The sequence below is a fragment of the Gasterosteus aculeatus genome, chromosome 12 (assembly GCF_964276395.1).
Source record: "Gasterosteus aculeatus chromosome 12, fGasAcu3.hap1.1, whole genome shotgun sequence".
In the NCBI taxonomy this organism is placed as follows: Eukaryota; Metazoa; Chordata; class Actinopteri; order Perciformes; family Gasterosteidae; genus Gasterosteus; species Gasterosteus aculeatus.
In genome coordinates, this window is record NC_135700.1 from 2,187,300 (window position 1) to 2,212,037 (window position 24,738).

At 43.8% G+C, this 24,738-nt stretch overlaps 1 protein-coding gene across 8 annotated transcripts in view; it reads left to right on the forward strand.

The window, feature by feature from the left end:
• znf536 (zinc finger protein 536) overlaps positions 1-24,738 on the forward strand; it is a 198,231-nt gene that overhangs the window by 3,164 nt on the left and 170,329 nt on the right. For all 8 annotated transcript variants that reach the window (XM_040202759.2, XM_040202777.2, XM_040202805.2 and 5 more), the window contains exon 2: positions 20,701-20,782. The gene's annotated coding sequence lies outside the window, so the exon portion shown is untranslated. The remainder of the gene's footprint in view (positions 1-20,700; positions 20,783-24,738) is intronic.

The following is a 24,738-nucleotide window of genomic DNA, read 5'->3' on the forward strand; positions in this document are numbered from 1 at the left end:
CGACTGGCCTGTTAAAGGAATTTCTGTTCGTGAATTTTTGTTGTCAAGGCCCTCCGTGGTTTGTTTTGGCAATTTATTTAATATTCATTAGTCCCACGCAGGATTTCCTGCATTCATCCACCAGTCAGGTTACATTTTAATATTACATACGACCTGCTAATGAATTATCCAATTAATTGTCAGCGTTGTTGTCTTTAAAATAATTGTTCTAATGAAATATGCAAGCATTATTTGTCCTCACTTCAAGTCAAATGGAGACGAGTTCACAATGTTTAGGGAAGGGATTTCTTTTCATTCTGGAATTAGATTTATCGCAGCAGAAAGAGGCGCAGCACGCACCGCACACTCAGACGGCTTCTCCAGCCGCAACTTTCCCCATCGGCGGAGCTCCGAATCCGCTCTTCGTGAGCCGCCTCTCTCCTCTTTCTTTGCTCTCTCCAACCTGTGCCTGTGTCAGCTGACTGACTGCAGGGATACACGTCCCTTAGCCGAACACCAGGGTGGAGCGAGTAATGAGAGAGGGGGGGCCTGGCATGCAAAGAATGGCATCGAATCAGTCCCCTTTTCACCAGGCTGTCAGTCAGCCACTCGGTTCAGCGTGGAGGAGACCCACTCCACTGAGGCCGGTGCATGGTTTGCACGATGAGTTGTACTAAATCGGATTTCTCTTCTTCTTTTCTTTGTTTTAAAAAAAAGTAAGAAAAAATATAAATAAATCACACACTCGTTAAACAAATGTGCATAAAGAGAGCGGCCATCCCGTCGCAGGAAATGCAGCGCCATAGCGAAGGGGTCGCATAAATTACATAATCCAGCAGTGCGGTAAGTAATCAGTCGGACAACACATAATTCACGTCATGCTGTACCACTCGCACCAACATGTTGCAGGCAGGCCGGTGGATCCACCTACTTGTGTAATTCTAGGGGAGAAGGCTCTAGCTGCACAGGCTGCAAGGCCATGCAGGGCCCCCAGTCTGCTGGGATCAGGACGGTGGGGGGCAGGCCAGACCAGACCAGCTTTGCTCATTAGCCAGCCATTAATTAATATGAGCAGTGATTGTGAAAGCAACCCCCCCAGCACAGACACACACACACACACACACACACACACACACACACACACACACACACACACACACACACCTGTCTCTGTCACCTACTGGGGGGAGGATGTGGGTATTTGTGTCCCTTTCTTCAGTTCCAGTTCTGATCTGCTCTTACAACAGTGCAAGGCAGTGGTATCCATGTATCCTGTGTGTGTCCTGCGGGGGTTGGGGGGATGGGGGCATAGTGGGTGTTAAAGGTGCTGGAACACACAGGCGTTAGTGTGGGATGAGCCTTGTAGCTCCGTGACCTTGATCTCAAGAGTTCGAGCCAGAAGATGTCGACGAGACAGGCTTGCAGTCGCCGCGTGAAGCTAATAGGACAGGCACAGACACACACACACACCCACACCCACACACTCTAGCAAAGGCTTGGACTCAAAACAAAGGATGTAAATTCAAGATGAGATTATTCCGACCACAAAGCGTCATTCGGTAGATTACACACATTAGACAGAAAACCTCAGTTGGATTTTGTTTGTTGAATTTTTGTCGTAGAAAATGTTCTGATCAGAACGTTGTGTTCTTCTACGGAACAGTTGTGATTGGTCCCAACTGTGTTGACACGAATGGCCTAAAAGCTAGTATCACTGGCCTCTGCTCATTGCTGGGCCTTTCTTTTGGTCAAATTAATAAACGATAATTTGATCAATGTTTACGGGAGGTGCTGATGTGAAGGAAGCCTGGTCATCATGTTCCAGTTGTATCTTATTCAACTTGACATTTAACATGTTGCTTTTGTACCAAATTAGGCCAAAGTCAAACTATAAGAATTACTGAGGTATTTCAAAAATAGACGAAGCAAAGGGTGAGAAAGACATCTTTTTACAGAAATTAATATTAGCTATCAATTCTAATTCTAGCAGGAGGGATGCTTTGCTTCATTGAATCTTTGTTTAAGTGAGAGTTGATGTGTGTGTGCAGTGTTTTAATGTGAATCCCTCATCCTCTACGTATGAGCTGGAGTGTATATTTTCCCCAGTATTAGACCCTGATCAGGAGTAATGGAGAGGCCGGGGGGGTGGGGTCTGGATGGTAATAGGGGGTCCAAGTCGTCTCAGTGAGAGATAAGTGGGAACGCAAGAAGGTGATCTATTTTTTTTCAAAAATCTCCCTCTCCCGCTCTTTTCAGTCCCATAATTTGTCAAACAAGGGTGACGGAGTTTTGCGTCTGCAACAGCGTGCACGTGAGCGCCACATACTGAGTGTGTGTGTGGGTACGTGTGTGTTATAAATTAATTTACAGGGCTCAGCCTTGAGAAATCCTAGTGTCCAGGCACTGCTCCTGGCCTCTGCCCCTTTCTCTCTCTCTCTCTCTCTCTGTCCATGTCCTGAGAAAGAAAAGAAAAGTAAATCCTCACAACCCTGTGATGTTCTCCCTTTTGTTTTATACAGCTGAAGGCGTTATTGAATCTGGCTTTAGTTTGGTGTCTTTCTTCCTTTTGTTTGTTAGCATTTCATTGTGTAACGCCAGGACCGTTTTCCCCCTTTGACGCGCCGATTGGCGCCGTGTTTTTTCGTCGTGTCACTTCTGTAGAAAACAGTTTAGCACAAACAGGCGAGCACACATCACTCAGACGTCCTAAAGCACAGAATTGCTACCGCTTAGCATTCAGCCACGCTCGGCTAAGACAGCGGTAAATATCTCTGGTGTTGATGACATGGAAGGTTATACCTATGTGTGTGTGTGTGGCAGGTTACGTTCGTTCACCCACATCAAACGTCATCACGTCCTGTCAGCTCTTTAGCCTCTACGCCTCGCATGTGACCTTTGTAAACTTTGCAGACCCGCGCTAACGACAGCGCCAAAGTAGCACAAAATGAAAGGGGGGGGGATGCTGGAGAGAGGACCTCTGTACCTTTAATTATGATCAAGAGGTTTTCACCAAAAGACGGAGGCGTTGGTAGATGTGGCCCCGGATGGCGTATATTGTGTTGAAGGATTACTGTACACCGTTATAGTGCATATTCAACTGCCTCTGCAGCACCTCATCTGCATAATTGGATCTTTAATGAAACTTGCCTTGTGGAACAAAAATATACAAAAAAAGGTTTTATGAGGTGTGTGTGCGTGTGTGTTGGGCAAGGGGGGGGGGCTAGGGTAGGGCCTGAGAGTATAAGGAAGACAGAGAGAGAGGGTTGGTGGGGGCGCAGTGAGTGACCTGCTCCGGCCCGCTTGCATATCAGCGGCAGTGCTACAAATAGGATGAGAAGTGACTGTGAAAGCTGTACATTCCCCGCCAGGTTCGCGGGTTAAGACTACAATAGCGGGATATTCTCTAGCCCCAGGAGGGGGGATTTTAGCTCCTCTTCTGTCGACGCTCATCGTTGCACCTACTTGTTACTCAGGGACGATCCGTCTTTTGTAGAGGAGACGATTCGGTAGAATTCCTCAGTGGCAAATATTTTGACATTGCCTAATCGGAGGCTGTCGTCTTTTTGGGGAAGGGAGGTTCGCAGCTTACTCCCAGCTTACAAAGCAGTACTTTTTTCTCGCTCACATGTGTGTGTGTGTGTGTGCAGGTATGACAAAACTGCTCACACGTCTAATAATAATATTATGTGCACGCGCATTTGTCCAGAAGTTCTCCTCACCACTTGTTTGTGGCTGTGGCGACACATCCGTCTGATTGCTTAATTAAATTGCATGTCCCGGTTCCCCTCGGCCATCAGGAGGTGAAGGTTAAAATCCTTCTAGTGCCACTTTCACGCCAACGTGAGGGCAATGGATAATGGCGGGTCATTTGTCTTGTCTCACTGAAGGATCTATTGCTTTGTAGTCATGGCGAGAGAAGGGAATAAAAAGAACTATTTGTTGTAGACAAGGTGTTAAGACAGTTAGCGAGTTATTCCCCCACCACACCACCCGTTGAAAAGTGGGAAAGGCCGGTTGTTAAACGGAGTGCTGCTGTAACGTTGACGGCGCATTAAAGCGCTTTGGTTCCCTGCGCGTGCTTCCACTCCACATCCGTGGGAGTGGATCATGTGTCAAAGCGGTTTACAGGTGGCTGCAGGGCACGGCACTACAGAGAGGTGGAGGGAAGGCGGGCGAGGTTCAAGTACCTCAGAGGCTCCGACGGCACTGAACTGAGCAGCGGCAGCAGCTGAGAGGACCCTTCAAAGCCTCCTTATCGCACTCCTCACTCCAGTGTTTTTCTCTTTCTTTCTGCTTCTTCTTCTTCTGTCCCTCTGCCATCTCTCCATCCCCTATCTCCAATCTTGTCTCTCATTTATCTTCCTTCTTCACTTCTCATTTACACCATCTGCCACTCTGGACGCGTTGCTGAAAAATGCCCACCCCTTGATAAAACGTTACCTTATTAGATTCCTGGGGGCCACACCCTGTGAGCACTGTCTAACTTTGGAACGGTTTCTTCTTTAAGTGGTCCCTATGCCTGTTCTTTTTGAGCAGATACAATTGTAGATGAGGAGACACTCCACAGAAAGGGACATCAAATTAGTACAATTCCCTGTTCGTCCAGGAGGTCATAGCGGTTGCTTTTCCTCAGCAATCAGTACCTCCCAGTACCTCACACAGATCCCTCCAAACCATCCATGTATTGTTTAGGTCTAATTGTAAAATATCTAACTTTTTAAAGGAACAAATGGCAGCCCGCAAACATTCCTGTTAGCCTACAAAAGCACATCCACAGACCGAGAAGAGATAAATATACAGTAGGCAGAGTGATGACAGGACAGAGCGGTAAGAAAAAAAACAGACAAGGAGAGAAGGAGCGAGACAGAGAGGAGGGATGATGTACTTAACGGTATCTATAGGCTTCCTTCTCAACAAGCTGCTGCCACAGATCCGGGGAGCCCGCGTTGATAAATTTGGTTTGATAAAAGTCACTGAAATGCCGGCCTGTCTGCACACCTCTATTAAGCGCCGGTACATTTGTCACAGCCAGTGGAAGTCAACCAAAGGGTTTTAATGTCACATCAGGCTGAATTAAAGACTCAATCGAAAGGCCTGAAAGGTTTAGGTTTTTATTTCAAGTGACAGTGGTGGTGGTACAGCTGTGGCTGGCGCTAAAGATTACTGGGCTTTAGTCGATCAAGGCAGTCGTTTTACATTTTATATTTGGCTTTTGGGAATTTTGTGATTATTCGTTCGCTCATTTCAGCCTGGATGCTCATTTTGTATCTGATGACTTTGAGCGAGGGAGGGTGTGTGTGCGCGTGGTGGGGGGGGGATCTCATGTCTGCCATTATTTCCCTAATTCATTTTTTTTAATCAAAAGAAATTATATCTATGCAGCATTAATCATCTGCTTTCCTTAATATAGCATACTGAGGGAGCATTTAAATAAAAAGAAAAAAGAACAGCTGCATTTAAAAGAAAACCCAACTCTCCCCCTGAGAAGACCCCTTAATACCACATTACTGCTCTGCATTTATGCAAAAGTAAATAAGTAGAACCCAAAAGGCAAATGAGCATTCCGGGCGTTAGAACACACAGTCTTGTGTAAGCGCCCGGTGCAGCAGCGACCACATCTCCGAGGCGGAGCTGCCACCAGGCGCAAAGTAAGGCTTGCTACTGTGCTCTTTTTTCTTCTTTAAAAGGTAAATACATGTGTTGCCCTTATTTGAGGACGGAACATTCGCCTTTTATTTTCTGGAACATCATTCCCCTGAGACAGAAAAAGGGCCTCTGTTAAATACCAGGGAATATGTTGGACAAGCTTAGGTACAACAGAGAGGGGGCTGAATGTCCCCTATGCTACTCATTTTCTGTGGAATTAAAAAACAAAAACAAGACCTGTGTCTCTCCAGCACTTTCACGTAGACTGCACTACCCTTCCCCCCCAATAACTCCAAACAACAACTGCCAGTCGCTGATGAGACCGCCGATGACGATTCATCCCAAAATATGTGAACCCTCCGCTTCTCCTTCTCTGCCGTCCACGCACTTGATTCCCACCTGTGTTGTGTCTAATTAGGTAAAATACACATCACATGTGCGTGGGCGCACGCACGTGTGTTTGTGTCAGTGTGTCTGCTCGCCGAGGGCTGTCAAAAAAATGTGTTTTTCAAGGTGGCAGCTAAATAATATTTATCTATAATTTATCTGCGTTATTACCGGGGTTGAGTTGAAGAAGAAAGCTCTCTGCGTGGTGGGAGAATTCCCCCGGCGCCCGACTCTTTCCTTTAATACCTCTTTTAAGTCATGAGATACGCTCCCACCCCTGCTGGAAAAGAATACCTTAAACAGATCTCCTGCAATTTCCGACAATTTTCTCAAATCATCGTCTTCTTTTTTTCTTTCTTTTTCCTCATTCTATTTTCAAACGGCCCACCTCATCATCTTCTCTCATTTTCCAGGCCCCCACGCGCCTTCTTTCTCCGCTTTTGGTTTTGATCCATGTCGTTTTAGTTATTATTATTCTTGATCGTGAGCTGCAGTTGTTTTCTTCCCCTCAGAATTCTGTCTCTTTTGTTGTGTTGTTCACACCAATCGTAGTAATGGGGGGAGAGTCAAGTGGAAGGGCTGCGGCCCGGGCCCTTTTTCGGCTTGTCTGTCGGCTGCTTGGGTAAACAGGACTGTCAGATCTGCACAGAGAGAGAGAGGGGGGGGTGGGCGCATCTGCATCCATGGCGTGGTTGAAGGGTTCCCACTCTCGGGTCCGCTCACTTGTTTAAAGAAAGAACGGCAGCACTTGAAATGAGTTCATCCCTCAATTAGAACGGTGTGTAGTGGTAACTGGCAAGTTCTCCTTCTGAAGGACAGTGTTATAACATCTTGGCCCTTATTTCTGTAGGCTCATGTGATTTCTTTAGGTAATGAGAATTCAAGTAAAAGGTTTGCTATGATCCTGCGAAGTTCTGATATAGTTGAGGATATAGGATATAGCAGAATAAGAGCAAGTGGGACAAAGAACCAAACATGCAGCAAGACTACTTTGCAGATTAAAAACCAACCTGCTGAACTGTATGGCATGGCGAGACAGCATGGCTAAATTATCTTCACAGATCAGTGTTATAATCTAAACAATATGAACATCTCTGAAACATGTTGTCAAGACAGCCAACACATCAGTTTACCATACACGGCCAACACGGTGTAGTCCACCCTTTAGTATCTGTATGACGCACCAACTCCCAAGTAAACCAATTGAAAGAACCCAGAGCTGTGCACGTTGGGTTGAATAACGTCAGGACTTTCGAATCCCAGAATCCTGTTCACATTCTGAGTGAATATAAAAGTAAGCGCAATTAAAACCATTATGACACATCAGTTGTTCGTCACGTGACTTGTTAATTGCTCGGTAGTCACGTGAGTCGTCAGTCAGACAAGTTAAAGCTAGCCACACTCCTTTCTCAATGATTCTGTCGCCTCGTTTCACTAACGTCCTGTGAAGAGGGAATTTTATTTTGGAATGACACCACTATAATAAGTTGACAGGCAAGTCCCAGACACATACAAACCTGTGGAGCATCATTATTTGGGCCACTCGGCAAGCACTGGAATTTGACGAGGTTGGAGTGAACGCATGACAACGGGTCTGTGGCTGTAGCGATGTCACTGTCGGCCCACAACTTTGGTCCGTATTTCAACAATTCTTCAACAGTTGCCATAAGATTTGGCACACACATCCTGTTCTCCTTAGCGTTATTTTATAATAACTTCATCTTCATCTTGCATCATTCCCAATCCTATGGTTTCTGACAAATCCTATCAGCACAGACAATTTAAAATCACGTCACCTCATCAACGTCCTAATGGTAACTTTAAAATGCACATTTTGGGGAGTTCTTTTAGCTCTTCTATTAGGCGTTACGAATGGTGCATCCCAAGGAAGCACTGCACCAAATCCATTTGTTATTGTCAAACATCACCATATGCTGTTACCGTTCGCTACCTCTGCGATTACGCAGTGTTTCCCCTATCATTATATTGGGGGGGGGGGATGGTGGGGGGGGCGCTCTGAGCAGTGGAGAATGCGTTTAGGTGTCCCTCTTAGCCCTCCTACCGTCCCTGAAAAACCTGTAACCCTAGGGAAATCACTGGATCACGGCCTTCTCTCAAAGTGACATGAGAGCGGCGTCAAACGGGGGACTTTCATCAGGCTGAGTCGGCTCAGAGGAGTAATGGTCTCCTCTCCAGGCGGTGTACTTAGCACGAGTGTGTTTTTCTTCAAATGTGGCTTGTGATAAAAATGTAAGGCCGCAGGTGCTGACTCCTAAATGTGTGCGTTTTCTTCCGCTTCCAAGAAGTGTGTAGCTCCTCAGCGTGTACTGGTACCTATCGCACATGCAGGGCCCAGCAGAGAGCGGCGGAGGTCAGTCTCCTCCTCAACACCCTCTTCTTCATCCAATTTCTGTGACTGCGGGCGGCTGGTTGCCGCGCTTTTGTTGCCGGGGGTAATCTGTGAATGGATCTTAATTATGGAGGTTCGGCCTGTTCCCCCTCTACCCCCCTTCCATCCTTGCCTCTTCCTCTTTCTCCTTCTCTTCTCATTCTTTCGCTCTCTGTCTTCTTCTCTGTACATGCTTTTAATCAAAGAGTGTAGTTAGCTCATAATGAGGGCGAAGGGAGCAAGTGCGCTTCTGCTTACACATGCTGCGAGGCTTCGAAGAGGAAGAGTAGGAGGAGAGTGCGGAAAGATGGGGTGGTTGGAAGACAAACAAGTACACACTTTCCATGACTGTGTTGTTCAGAAAATCCTGAAAAATTCATTTTAACTTCGCCCCTAAAACAGACTTGTATGGAAAGTATGGCTGGCCTTTAAATACCACAAAAATAATAATACCAATGTCATCGTGCTTGGTTGAAAGATATGCAATATTAATACACGTTGCAAATGTCATTGAAATTGGACTTATACAAGTGCACTCATCAAACTCTAAAAGCATATCATATCTCAAGATGCACTTTTTTAAGTGAGACATTTTTCAGTCCTTCTTGAATTTAAAATATTGCAGAACATACACTGCCTTGCTGCTGATGAAATAACGATTTCCCAACATATTTGGAATACCGCTCCTTTTTGGAGCACTGAAACAACATGTGACATATAATACAAAGATAAATCTGCTGCCTCTTCACACAGTGCGCAATTTATAGAAAAAGTTGGCGTTATTCTTTTGAGGAGCAGTGAGAATGGCTACGAAGGAGGTAGGAGTGGGGGGGGCGGGGCGCAGGGGGAGCTCTAGGGTTTGGAGAGAAAGGGAGTTAGATGGGATCTATTACACATAAACAGCCTAGGCATTGATGAGATGATCCGATGAGGATTAGGCCGACAATCCTGATGGACACTGAAAAGGTGACCACACGGGTAGGGGCGTGTGCGAGCGTCCGCGTGCACATGTGGCCTTGTGTGTGTGTGTGTGTGTGTGCGTGTGGCTCGCAACACAATAGCATATGCCGCATGGCCTCATTATTATACCCCTCTCCATGTACACACTCACACACACCTCCTCCTCCCTGCACCGCCGCCGTCGCTCCTTAGGGTCGTGCTGGGAGCCATTTCCAGGTCACAGCGAGGCCAAAGGTCAGCAGCTGGGGCACGAATGCCAATCAAAGAAGGCTCCGCCGCTTTGAGACGCTCTTGTGAAATGTGTTGACATCACCGAGCCGGTTTACGTTGGCTCCTGTCCTTTCTTTGTTGGGCAGGTTGTTTCTTAATGTGAAGGATAGAAATTGAGGAATTCAACAGGTTATATTTCCCCCTGACAAGACACATAGGCCTGTCGCAATATGCAATGTATTGACTCATCGCACCTATATATGAAAATGAGGGCGATAATTTTTGGTGGTGCGATATTCATTTTACATATAAATGAACGTCACCAACATTTTAGTGCATCGCGCTGTCCTCTTGTCTGCTTTCATTGTCGAAAGCGGAGCCGGTGCTTTGGCAGAGCCTCCACACGCGCACACGCAGAGCGGATACTGACAGGGAAAGGGAATGCGTAAACCCACTGTGTTATGAAGTGTTATTTTTCGTGACATCTATAGATAATTAGGATAAACAAGTCCAAATGGACTTGGTTATAAAGCCGCAATCTTCAGCTCCGGTGTGGGAACATTTTGGCTTTAAGCCGAACGAGCCGGCACGTCGACTTTGTTTAAAAACTGTGATAACAGGCAACACAACTAAGTTAACATTTTACCTAAAACAACGACCATCCGCCAAGTCTTTCAACCTGAACTACTGTCGGTTCCTCCGGACTGCTCATTCGCCTCTTTGGCCGGGAGGAACGCAGGGCGACATCCCTGGACCACTGCCCTGCGTTCCTCCCAGTGTCGGCCGATTGTTAGCGGGACCAAACCGCTCTCTTCCTGCAGCTACGTAGCGCGATGCCCTGCCAGGGGTTGACACCCGCTATCCAATTTTCTCAAACCCTACCGCATCGCACCAAGCCGGCTTTGCCCACTCCGTATCCCTTGCACTTATAATTTTTTTGGTTTTATTTATTTAGGATATATTTTTTCACACTCTGATTCTAATGTCTAAATATCCTGATGAATAAAGAGCGTACTTGTATTGCTATGCTGTTAGACCATAAAATTGTCTGAAAATTGCAATAATATCGTTTATTGCAATAATAATATTGGTGCAATAATCGCACAACACACATTTGACATTGTGACAGCCCCCACCTCACTATTAAGCAATAGCCCAAAACAGTGCCAGGTTAATTTTTTTAAATGTGATTTTCTTATGTTTTATTTAATTGTGAATTTCTTTGGATTTGGAACGAAAAATGAAATAAAAACTAAAAGAGAAAAAAAACATTCCAAAGATGAATCACTACTCGTGTGGTCCAATACTAAAAGGACTAGTTTAGTAATCCAAATTGTTACGAATGTTTTGATGAATTGTGTTTGGAACCAAAAGTCAGTGGTTCCACTTGTGTGATTATTGGCGTGTGTCCTTAGCGTGCCTTCATACCAAGCTGTTTAATATGTCAACCTGGACGTAAAACCTTTGTTGTTCCTGTCCGTTAGACCAGGGGAGCTGTGTAAAGATTATTTTCCATGTCTTTTTTTGCCCAAAACGTCATATTGACAATCATGTAACCTGAGGTGGGAATATTCTCGTGTGAAAAAGTGTTGTGTGAATGTTTGTCCATCTGCAAGATAGTTTGTGAGTTTTGAGTGTGTGTGTGTGTTACAGTGAGGCTGCCAATTCCTTTAGGGTCAAGGGGAGGGGCCAGGGTTAAATGGTGTGACAGGAGAGGTCAACCCTGATTGGCTGCCAATCTGAAGTAATGGCCAGAACAAGAAGAACAAGAAGAGAAGTGCTTGTATTCGGCTTATCAGTGTGTGTCACTACCCAACTCCCCCTTCCTATTTTCACTCCCCCTACTGTCCCCTCCTCTCCCTATGTCCTTATATTATTAAAGGTTGCCTCCGTGCTTAAGTAAGGCAAAGCAGATGGCCCTTTTCATAAATCATGCTTATAAGATGATTGCAGGCGTCGTCGCCCACCATTCTCTTTTTCACTTACGGTACAGTAGTGCTTACAGTTTTTTCCTTAAGGCCTACTAGGCTGTAGTTAGAAATGAAGTATGAATAAAAGAACAAAAAAAATAACCCTGAACTTAGATTATTTCAGCACAGTTTGAACCCTGAGAGCCGTGAGAGGTGAGAAGATGGGAAAAAATGCAAAAGCTACGATAACTTCTCCTGCCGGTTACTGCAGCAAAGTTGCTCAGAACAGGATGTTAAATATATTGTACAGGGGAGGGAGTAGCAGAAGGAAGAGAAACGTGTATGTGTGTGTGCGCAGTGGATTATGTCTGTGCCATTGCACTATTCCTTGATGTATGCACCATGTCAGGCAGTCATTGTCTCCTGGGTAAAGAATGATAGTTCAAATACCTAGCATCTCTCCCCTGGTGCTCCAAATGCTCGCCTTTGAAGTTTTTATAATCCATCTGTCATCTGCGAGCAGGGAGGGCACATGTTCTGTACCACTCAATTACCAAATTCTCTTTTTTGCCTGCTACACTGAGACAGGAAGCAAATAATATGGGCGACCCTGAAAAAAGAGGGGAGAGAGAAAGGGCACGGGCGGTAGGGGGGTATAGAAAGAGGGAGGAATTGCTTGAAATCCTGCGTTCCTGGCTTTCTCACGCACTTGATTGTGTCCCCTCGCTGCCTCTCATAACAAGAGAACAAAGCCTGTTTGTTGTGGGTGGAATGCCTAAAATGCTTCCTACTGTTACAATTATGAAGAATTTGATTGAATGTGTATTGTTTCAAGGGCTTGGCGATTTTGATCATTTTTTTTATAATGTTGGATTGTTGTTCTGCTCCCCTACTAGCAATAATAACCATTTACCTAATCAAATTCCATTTGATATAAACATTTCATTTGTCATAAGAGCTGGTAGATGCTGTGAAAAAAAAGAAAACAAGAAGTAGTGTTTTTTGATTATATATTATTCATTAAAGATGGGTTCTGATAGGCTTTTTGTCATGGATATTCTAATAAAGTTTGCTGCAGTTCTTGGTGTTGAAATCGCCTTTAATTGGCGTACACTTTGTTGTGAGTCGCTTTTAAACTTCACTGATGCGACTAGGAGAGAAAAAAAGAGAAGAAAAGAAACTTCCAACAACCGTCTGAGAAAATAACAACAGCAGCAGTTGCAAATTACGTCTCTGAAACATTTTTCATTTACATACGCCACAGGCCCCCTTTTAAGGCGTCTACCTTTTAATTCTTTTTCATATTTAACACCCGATACAAAACAATAAAAAATCCTCAGATCTCTGTGTCTGCATCCTCGTTTACATCCCAAACCCCCCCTTCCCCACCCGAAAGCATCCTCGCTGGGAAGAAGATGAAAAGATTGTTGTGAGAAACTCGAATGGAAATTTGAGATTTTTTGGTTGCATTCGAAATATATATATATTTCTGTAATTGTATTGTACAATTTATATATCTTCATTTGAGCGGAATGGTGGAGGGGTTCGTGTTGGCTTCTTTCTTCCTAAATAAAAGGCAGCAGAACCCATCTGGTTGGGTGATCCACGGCTGGTCCTCTTGTGCTCATCGCTGAAATAATACTCCCTCTAATGACTCCCGCATATTCTGAAATCTCCCTTTTGAAATTGGTCTTGGCAGATTATTTGCAGGTACTTGAGTTGCATCTGTTTGCAATTTTGCAAATGTGGAAGACTTTAATGCCGGGCAGGGGCGGGTAGCGGGAGGAGAGGCTATTTCGGTCCCCAGGATAACAGCGGCTGTCAGAGGGACCGGGCTAGGCGGCAGCCGACACCCTGACCCACATGCCGACTCGTCTTCACCCAGGTGCCACTCTGCTTGGGCAGCATACTGTCTATGGGGCCACGCCTGGTTCTTATCATAATATAACATCATGATGTGACTTTTGTTGGTGGGACTACGAAGCTTACGCAAAGGGAAGAACGTAAGACAGTGGGTCAAGTATTTCACTTGACAGGTTAGAGCTTTTTGTTACTTTAGACTTGAGCTCCACAACACAGAGGGAAATATTTCACTTAGTGACATTTGTTTGACAGCTTTTGACAGCAAATAGATTTCCCCTACTTTGTCAAGTTTATCAAGTCAAGAAGCAAATAGCTTATTGGGTAGAGAGACACACAAAGCTGACACTTCTGTCTGTTCCAGGCTCTAGTAAAGTTGAGATGATGGTGACGCGTGGTTCTCACAGGTTATGAACGAAATTAGGATTTTGCATGAAAACATGATCCACGTGGCAGAATGTCAAAGCTTCCTCTTTACTGACCATGGAAGGTGTCAATGGAAAGCATAAGTATCATTTTTCTTCTTTCCTCACAGTTACTTCTGACATTTTGAAAGATAGATTAGATTAGACCCATTGTACACCTGCTTGTGTTTGCTGTTGTGAGCTAGTACCAAACATTGTACAACAATTTCTACCTCCGACATCATGATGTCAATCAATCTGTATTTTTTAATGACATGGACAGGTTGTGTGTGTGGAGCCAGAGTCCTCTGGAATTTCATTCTAAGCCCGCTGTACTATTTTAGCCGTCAGATCAGATATGTAGAATTTCATTTAAATCCCTCTTGTAATGGTTCTCCAGTCAGATATTCCATTTCACTGGGGAATACGTTAGCACAGAAGCTAATGCGGCTCTAACCTCAGCTTCGATGACACTTTTACTGAAGTAACACTTTCAATGCAGAACTGTCACTTGTAATGAAGTATTTTAACAATGCAGTGTTGCTGCTACTTGTATCACCAAAAGGTATCATCTCACACGTTGTATCTAGTCCTTCAATGAATACGATATGAACATGTGATTGCACATTATATACTGTGTTCCAGACTTCTCTCAGGTATTTGTATTATCCAGTTATAAAGTGCAGTGATCAGCGAAGCTAAACCAAAGCTGAAATGATTGTGACTTCAGTCCTTATTATTTCTACCATGTGGTGAGCAGCTGACCAGCTTAAGCCTCCCCCTTTATTCCTCCGCCCCCCCTTAGAACTGTAATAAGGTGCCCTATTGTCCTATGGCAGGGTGCTCCGGGGCCACAACTGAGCCCACCCGGCTCTGTGTAATTGCATAGGTGGTTACAATTATATTAATTACATATTTCATCAACATTGTTTATGCAGCCGCACGGTAAATGAAGAAACTTTTAACTCTGTCTTTTGTTTTTGAATTTCTCCCCCCCCCTCCAATTCCCGCCCCTTTCCCTTCCTTTGCCTTTTCTTTTCTTTTTTTTGTGGTTGTTTTATTAGGAGTGAGGGGAGGGGAGGTGCCAGAGGAGGAATTATGCTGAAAGTGTATGCCTTGCAACTTTTCCCCTCCCTGTTGGAAATGTTTATTTGAACAGTAAGCTCATGATTTGAATATTTGTAATCCATGCTTAAATTTACAGGCCAGATGAACTTTTTGGCACAGAATGGCAACCATAAGTAGGATTTTGAGAAAAGCTTTACAAAATTTTAAGCCATGTGCAAGGCTTATATAATTTAGAATGGAGGGGGCGGGCGGTATGCGCAAATAAAACAGGCTCTGTCTTATTTACTTTTGCTCGGGCAGGAAGTAAAACGAAAAAAAGTGCATTATATGGCGCCATTAGTGATGTCTTCTGTCCGCACTTTTTTACAAGACATGAAGATGAAATTCCTCGTGTCGAGGGTGTGCTCCATGTTACTTGTGCCACCCATACTGTAGGCTGGGAGGTGGGTGGGTCGCCCCCGGCGGGTGGCACAGAGCAGTAGAGGGAGAGAGAGGTCACTGAAGCGGGCAAGGGGGGGAAAAAAGGAAAAAGGAAGGCTTTCTTAAATGATGCTAATCAGTCAGGAGGGGCCTGGCCCTCTCTCCCTCATCAGCATGCTGTAATTCAGATGTGCCCAGAACCTGGAATTAAATGTGCCACTGAGAGGCAAGCGCGCGCACGCTATCGTGCCTCCGTGTGCCTTCGCATCCTTCTGTGCGTGTGTGCGGGCGGCGTGTTTAGGGGTTAAGTAGAACCAAATTAGTGGATGGGAGGACTCACGGCGGCGGCGGCTTTCTGTGTGGCTACTTCTTGGTGAATGTCAAGATGATTTAGCGGCTCCTCTACTGGCCGTCTGTCTCTGAGCACTGGCCCTCCAATCACCGCTCCGGGCTGTCGGCTGCGTGGCCCTCCGCGCAACAAATAAATATTAAATTTGGCACTGGGTAACTTTGGTCCCTGGCAGGAGTTCCACGGTCTGAGAAAGGAAGACGGTGGATCCCAGAAATCCTGAAAGGTAACACGGGGAAACTGGTCTTCTTCTGCGGTGTCTGCTGATGGCGAAGAAGGCGTTTCATTACTGAAATAATTCATTGGGGGACTTTGCAGTGACTATATACACTATTATTATGTAACCAAAACCAATGATTTTTGGATCGGACGGGCAATACTACTATCAATGCTGACATCTATTTAGCAACACAAACTGCCCCTTCTTCTGTTAATATATAAAAAAATAAGCTCATAAAAGATAATATGTTAGTATAAAAAAATAAAAAGCACATAGAAGCTTATAAAATTGTCACTACGTAAGACTTACAAAATCTTCAATGCAATACAATTTGGTCTTAAATCGGCCAAATGAGTAACCATGTGATCGTGGAATAAGTAAAGAAGTTGATAAATCAATGGCAGTTTGGTCCTTTTACCAAATAGCAGGTTGGGTTTTCAGCCTCGTAGTGCTGGTAAATGGTTCCTTGTGGGAGTGCGCAAAGGTGTTTGTGTTGTCTTCCTTGCCAGAAAAGGGTGTACATGTGAGTGTGTGTATTCTTGCTAACATATTGTGTGTGTGTGTGTGTGTGTGTGTGTGTGTGTGGGGGGGGGGGGGGGGGGGGGGGGATGCGCGTTCAGGGACGCCAGTTGGGCTAACAGCTGAATCACGGCTCAGCCGCTGCCCCTCGTAGTCCTTGGCAGTTAGCGGTGTGAAAAAGCCTTCTCTTTGAGGGCATTATATAGATTAATGTGCTGTGCCTCGGGCACAGACACACACACACACGCACATACACACACCCCGGCAGGGAGCAATCCTCACCGTGTGTATGTGTGGGTGCAGAATAAGGACTGTAGCGGCATGGGATTTCTGAGGTTCAGCATGTGTATACAGAGATGTTTTGGTGTTTGCGATGTTGTGCATATATCTGTGGATGTGAAAAGGGACGGTTTAAGGGTGGTGCTGGAGGGGTGGGGCACTAGAGACAAGGGGAAGGTAATATGATTGAGTAAGTGAGAACGTGGCATTCAGATACATACATGGTTGAATTTTAGAAATGTTTATCATGATTTTGACATGACTCAAGGATTAGACCTTTGATCGTTAGTAAGCAAAAATTAAGTGTTAAAGATTTTACCCCGTAGCTTGGGTTACAAGTACCTGTTATTTCCGCTTCCCCAACCCAGCAGAAGTGCAGCGAGATTCACAGATATTAGTGCATCTCCTGGCTTTATGCTTCATTAAACTGAGTCCATGTGCAATAAATACACTAGCATTCTAGTGTATTAAGCTTGCTCCTTTTTTTTTCTTTTTCTAATTTCGACTGCTTTCAGAATACCAGGTGTCTGCAGTAGCTTGGGGCGGGGGGGGGGGGGGGGGGGGTTCTGGGGCGTTGGATAGCTCTCCATCGAGGTAATTCTTTTGTACTACTTGAGTGAGTGGCGTGTTTTAGAAGGCGGCGGGTGACCCAAAGCCCTTCTGATCCTCTCTTTCTGTCCCACACCGTCCCTGCCTCTTCGCCCAATTAGCTTTTGGCGTAACCGAGCGAAGATCAGAGTGTAGCCGAGGTGATAGACTGGATCACAACAACAGCTGCTGGAAGCAAATGGAAAAGTACAACAGTGTTCCAGCTGACATTAAAGTACAAAGCTCGTAGGGGAAAACAGTACACTTTTAACTTTTCTCAGTTTTCAAGATCTCTCATATTTTGGCCCCCTACCCCGTCCCCTTGCTAATTCACTCACTTTTCCCTTATCGGGATTTTGGCACATTCCATTCAAGATTAAGCACATCTGTTGTTTTGTGACTGTGACTTCTGGGATTTGTTTGCGTGTGATTTTTTCCTCTCCTTTCAACATGTAGCGCCCATGAACGCACGCGTGCGGATGTCCCGCATCTCCCTCCAGCCAGCGGTCGAAATAATCTACTTTTGTCTGACAACGGCATTAAGTCGTGGAGGTGCACATATGCAGAAAGCTATTTGGAAAGGGCCTCCTCGTAGCTGTCAGCTTTTATTATGCGCTGAGGTGTCATGTTTGTTAGGAAGCTGAGTGCAGATGGCAGAGTGGAAGAAATGGATCACTAATTTTAACAATGATTAATGAACAGAGATGGAAAATGAATTACATCGGACTATTGGAGGCAAGGAATATTTTCTCAGAAAATGTTAACTTGGGCTGCCAGGCAGCCGTCCGTGTTGTGGGAGTGTGTTGAGGAGGGGAAGGGGATTTATGCGCGTTTTTGTGCGTGTGTGTGTGTTTATATTAAAGTGCCCCCCTCCACCCCCCTGCATCTTTTGTAGAATCAACACTTCACTGCTCTTGCCTATTACTTTACCGTTCGCCTGCTTAAACACTGCCGGCTTTATACACATTGTTCCCCCCACCCACCCATGTGAATTTCACTACCAACCGATTCACACACTCTTTAATAAGGTAAACACAGGAAAGGTTAGACTGTCTCAGGATGGTAGCTGTTTTCTTTCATTGATATGGAATCAAGCTGGCGCGTTTCACTGCATGCTAACCGTATATATCTCCTCCCGCTCGCTCCATGTGCTATCCTCGCGGCTCCATGTTCACTTTTCGATCACTTTAAGTGTCATTTAGTTTGTGTTAGTTAGAGTGTTTCACTTCACGGCAAATATTCCTGAACGTGTTGAAGAGAGAATCAAATTGAGAGATTATTGTTTTTGACTGTGAAAATCATCGTGTTTACCTTCCATGCATCTACTATATCACACAGCTGTATGAAAGCAACGACTTGATCTGAGAAGAACCCCTCCAACACATTCAGACACATACACTCAAGCACACCATCACCCTGACTTTATTCCCGTCCCTGTCGAGGTCTGTGTCTGGTGGGCGGCTTGATAGGTAGACGTGAACTATTCTGAATTTAATTAAGGGCCCAATGGGAAAGGGAGGAAACACAGCAACTTTTAGCGATGTTGTGTTTTTGTGTACATGTGTATTGTGCGTGCAAGGGAGACAGAGAGAGAAAGAGAGAGATAGCGAGAGGGAGAGGGAAGAAGAGATCTCAGGTTACAGCAGCATATGCTAAGGACTCAGAAAACATACACATTGCCTTTGGTGAACAAGGTAGTCGGTATGCCCTTGGGAGCCAATTTAGATTGTGACTTAAGGCAAAGTCGTGGCTTTGTGTGTGAGCGTGTGTGTGTGTGTGTGTGAGTTCTACTCTTGATTCTGCGTTGAAACAGTGGTGTTGGGTAGATGAGGGTGGCCCTCCTGCAGACCCTCCACATCTGTGCGCCCCCCCCCCCCCCTTGGTTGTAGAAGTGAGCCAGCTCCACGCATGGGAATTTGTTGGACGCGTACTTCCCTCCCAGTCAGACATTTCGAGTAATAATGTACGGCATTAACGAATAAGTGAAAAAAGAGCGCCCCCTGCGCAAACCAATGGAAAGGCGGCAACGCTTTCCCCCTGATTGACAGGTGATCTTTAGAGCAGGAGCGAGCGTTTGCTGGTTCAAAGATTGAAGGTAAATATACAAAAAGCAGGAACTCTCATATTAGCATCTGAGCAAACTGCAGCAGATTCAAGCAAACGTTTGAAATGTCACAAAGAAATTTGAATGTAAATCAGGAATGGCTTAGTCAGTTGCGTAGAAATGGATCAATTAGCATCTTCAGGTTTTCCTTCTTCAGTGGAGACACTGCAGGGACATGGGTAACAAATAATTCGGCTATTTGCCTTTCCAAGCTGATTAATTGCATTATGACAATCATTTTTTGCTTCAATATTTTTGTAAAAATGTATAAAAATGCTTTATTATTTTACTAAATATGTGCTTTGCATACATTTTTAAACTAAAATCAATTTTAAAGGTCATATTTTTACTAAAAATACAATTTAAAATGTTTTACTGTGAGGAATGTCAATGTCAACAGCCAAAAATAAAATAAAATGTTTTATGACTTATGTATACATCAGGCTCTGAATGATTGGATACAAACAACCCCCTCTGTAATAACCTTCAGAACACAGATAGAAATGAAACTTTAAAGTCAGCCTCACAATTTGATAAGAAAACAGAGAACAACACCCTAACATATATTGATGAAATGTCAAATGACCGTACAGCTGAATAGAGTAAAAACAATAACTGATAGATATCACCATGAAACTTTCCAGTTAATTTCTGACATTTTTCTAAAATGTTATGTTCAAATATGTAAATGTAAAATTAACTCTTAATACAGATCTACAAATCTACAGACGCAAATAATAAGTAAAAATAAACATCTAAATGTGTAACGCAAAAACGCAACATTTGAGCATTGACCAGGGTGTGAGAATTGCATGGGTCTCTCCAGTGTCAAACCCTAACTAAGCATTCTACTTTCTGCAGGGTTTAGAAATATAGCCATGAATCGTTGTCACATACAAGGCTACATGCTGCTTTAAAAGGAGTGTCAGTCCTTCACTTCACATACTTTGAGCGGGCTTGATTATTTTTTGGGGGGTTAAGCGCCGATGACTTCAAGGCTGGATCAGATAACCTCCCCTGCTGCGCCACGTTGTGCTCTTCTCGCACTTTTCTTCTTTCTAAGAACACAGCTCTTTTTGTGTTTTGTTTCTGCAACATTTTTTGAACTAACAAATTATATATTTTGGACTTTTTTATGTTTTCCCTGTAAGATTCCCCTTTACTATAATGTCAAAATTAAAAAGTGATGATGAATGATGATAATAAAAAGTATATAGAGTCAAATACAGGTAATCTATTTGTTAGATTACTCACGGATGTGCAAATGAAATCACATCATCCCAAGAAGTCGTGGGAGAGGTTTTTTTATTAGGGGCAACGCATGTCTTAATGGATATTTTTATTTTGTCACCAGTGTTGCGAACTTGTCAAGCATTTGAATTTCATTGGGTATGTGCTTTGTTTACAGGCTCTTGTCGGCCCACCTTCCGGCGCGCTGTCAACGCTCTTCCCAACATCCGGCATCCATTGGAGCGGCGGCAGTCACACAGGTACGATCAAAGCGATTGATCCCAAGTAAAGGGGAGGATATTAAAGATGTCTGTCACACTCCCACACCCGCACTTGCCACACGTGGCGGTCACACCGCCGAGACATTGTCTCTCAGCGCAGGTGTTGGTTGCTGCTCGCTCTCGGGTACTTCCAAATTATAAAGTTAGTCATTCGTAATTTTTGCGGTCAGACGGATGAAATAAATTGACAAAAAGGGATTTCACAATAACTGACGATTCTCTTGAAACCTGTTGGATACTTATATTCAATACCGCTGGTACCTTTAGATACAGAGATACTGCTATACCTCTGTAACAATGTTTTCAAAACCACGGTCAGATAATCATGTATCGACAATGAGCTACCATGAATCAGTATTCACACTGTAACTCAGGTTTGCTGGTTGAGTTTTATGGGATTTGTTGTTTTGGTTTTCACCGTTGAATAGAATTATGTTTCACAGGCCATGGAATTGACTACTTAATTTCACTTATTGTGACGTCCCTCTTGCCAGCTTATCAGCAACAAAACCTTGTGTGGGCTTTTGGGTTTTTATCATACAATACGCAAATGTATGCAGGTAGTTTGTTTGGCACACAGCTATTTAAAATCTGGGACAAAGAGTAAAATAAACTGCGGCATTATCATTGTTTTAGGGCCTCACCACGTCTGATAGCAGATAGACCGGCTGGCTACGTTGGAGATGTCGCTAACTGACAACTCTGATTCACGCTTCTGATAATGCTAGTTAGTGTTGTCTTTTTCGTGCATTTAAAATCAGAATCAAATACGTTTTTCAAAAAGAAAAAAAAAAAAAAAGAAAAAAAAATGTAATCAAACGATCACTTTATGCCAGATGAAAGGGCAACACTACAAATTTAGTCGGAGCCTAATTAGTGCTAACAAACCTGCCGCAACCTCAACATGAAATGAGCAACAGAACATATGAAATGTTGATTAAATGTATCTGACAAATCAAAACAACAGATGTGGCCTACTTTATTTTAAAACACTGGCTGTCCAGATGCAAAATTATTGAGGTGATTATCTAAAGACATTCTTAAGATTACCTGGGAAGTCTCCTGAAATTACCGCGATATGATCATTTCTTTAAGTGTCGGCTTATGAAATCTGTTTCTTTTGACACTGAGAAACTAGACAAATAGAAATGTGCACGTACCACCTGTCAACCCCACTCTATGTTGCTAAAGGATTCAATTAGCAGACAGAGGTGACATGGTTAACAGGTGCAAGCCATTATCCCTGGAGCGTGGCCCCGCCCGCCTCTGGGCCTGTTGCGGCGGGCGCACTGTACGCGGTGTCGCTGAGCGATGGGAGATCAAACGAAAAGTATGAGTGAGATCCGCTCCTTTGGGGTTAGGGAGACTCCGTGCCGCCATTGCCACCGCCATTGCCGTCGTACTCACACGAAAGGAAAGAAAGTGTTAATCCTTACCTTCGTCTCTGCTCTCCATCAAATATATATACAGGTCTTCCTCTCATCCTTTCTCCAATAATTACTTACCCTCTCCACACCCTTCCACATTCTTGTAATTCATAATAGACCATCGTCCTGAGAGTCAGCTTCCTGGGAAACGAGACGAGCAGGGGTCAGGCTGGTTTGTGAAAATGGATTGCTTGTAAAGTGCTAATCAATGGCAAACCTTTTGTCTTGAAGCTGGGAAATTCATTTTATAACACTTATTACAAGATTTGGAGCAGCAGGAACTAAACATATGTGGCAGCTGTCCTCTTCAGGCAAAGCCGAGCTGAATCTGAATCATCTCCCCGCTATCACATATGCCTCACTAAAAGAGAAAATTGAAGACATATTTAACCACAAATGAAATATTGGATATGATTTTTTGATCGCATCAGATGCTCCACGCATATATTTTGTCTTCGTACCTTAATAATAACGATGATACGATGTCAAGTCTCGCCTCGGTAATGTCTGCTGTTTTGAAACACATTTTGCCGGCTGTAGTTTTATTAATCAAATATAGCATGGGTGAGTCATGTCGTTTGGCTTGTGTCACATCAGAGGTATGCGGCACAGATTTCCCTCGTATTGGAAGGAGAGCTAACACATGCTCCCCTTAACGTATTCTCACACCATTTCTCACACACAAGTACTCAACACACAAAGTTGCCTACGCACACGCACACATGCACACACACACGCACACACACATATACACACATACACAGATTACTTATCAGGAAGGAGATTCATAAAAAGACCGGCACACAGACATGCATATAAAACTTTGAAATATCAGTCCTGCTGTTGGAAAAATGGGTAATGGCAGTTGCCTCTCAGGACAATGAATCCATAGCAGCAGCGTAAAGCAAAGCAATTGAGTACACTTACTGTTATATAGTTTATTAAAAGTATTAGATACTTATACTGGAAGTGTGTCCATTTCATCTGTACTTTTACTTCACCATATTTCAGAGGTAAATATTCTTCTCACTCCACTACATTTATTTAACAGCCACAGTCAGTAACTACTATATCTATATAGTAAGTAACATATGATATGATTATACATATGATTAGCTTGGAAAATATGACCTAATTTCCAACCTATTTTCGAAGTTTACAACACTGGACGTTCTGCTATATATGAAATATATATAATATAATTATTGCTACTTTTACTTCTACTTTTCCCACCTTAACCAATGGATTAGAAAGAAAGAAAAAAATTCTTACATTCGCAAGTGCATTTTAATAGGATACAATCATTTATAAACCCCATACAAATGGTCACTATTTACAGAATTTGATTGCCAACCAGAAAATGCCATAGGGCGGGCTTACTGTGATTGACAGGTGACTGCCACTACAAGAGCGGTGTCCAGCGTTTCTATTTCAGTCCTCCGCTCTCCAAATATGATATCTTCATAGGTTCTAAAAACAATAACAAAGAGGACATCCACAAATAAATGAGTGACGTCAAGAGGACTTGACAATCAGATCATGACTACGCAGTCATGATATGATGGAATGAATTCAATGCTGCCTCCATTTTAGAACGTTAAATAGAACCCTTTGTAAAACAGCGACTCTGTGCTTGAGCCATCTGCCCGTGTAGAACCGTGTTGACGTAGTCCCCAGTAAAAGCAAGCAAACTTTTAAAGTGCTTGTACTTGGCTTCACAGATTAAGCTCGAAAGCTGACCATCCTGAAGATCCAATTTTCCAATCACAGCCTTTCCTCTTTCTCTGTTTGAAGAATAATATGTTACATTGGCTGTCAATAAAATGCATTTCTTCTTGCATGAATCTTAAGATTTGAGGCAAAATAGGGTCAAGATGGAGGCCTTTTTTCTCTCCTTCTAATTCTTAGTGGTTTACACCAAACCCTGGCATGGAACCTGCTGTCAGACAAACAACAGAATGTAACCTGCACTCCCATTTCAGGATGATTTTCACTCCTCGAGCAGACGGAAAAGAACCACATAAGGTGCAGGGGTGGTGAGAGGAGAGGGGTCAATTTTCCCACTTCAATGTTGTTGGGTTAAGATTGTCAGTGCTGTGCGGTACGCTGCCCTGCTGGTATAAATACGACATGATTGGCATCACAGCAGAAGACCGACTCCCTCTCGGTCTCGTCTCTGTCTTTATCTCCCTCCATCTCTGACAGCCTTCATTTGCTGGAGGAGTGGCAGACTTGGTGGGAGTTAATGATTATAATTATTATTTTTTTCTTTTTTCTTTTTTTTTACATTGTGGGATAATTATTTAAGAGGTTTGTGTAGTTATTGTTGTAATCAGTAAAGAGAGATTAGAGAAAATCTGCATGCCAACAGATGGCACTTGGCTGTTGTTGTTGCTTCATATTAAACCCGACGTGGTACACTCTAAAGCAGGCGTGGAAGGGTGACGGGACAGTCAGAAAAAGACTAAATTATGAAACAATTTGTCCTTCACCATGAGTCAAGTTATC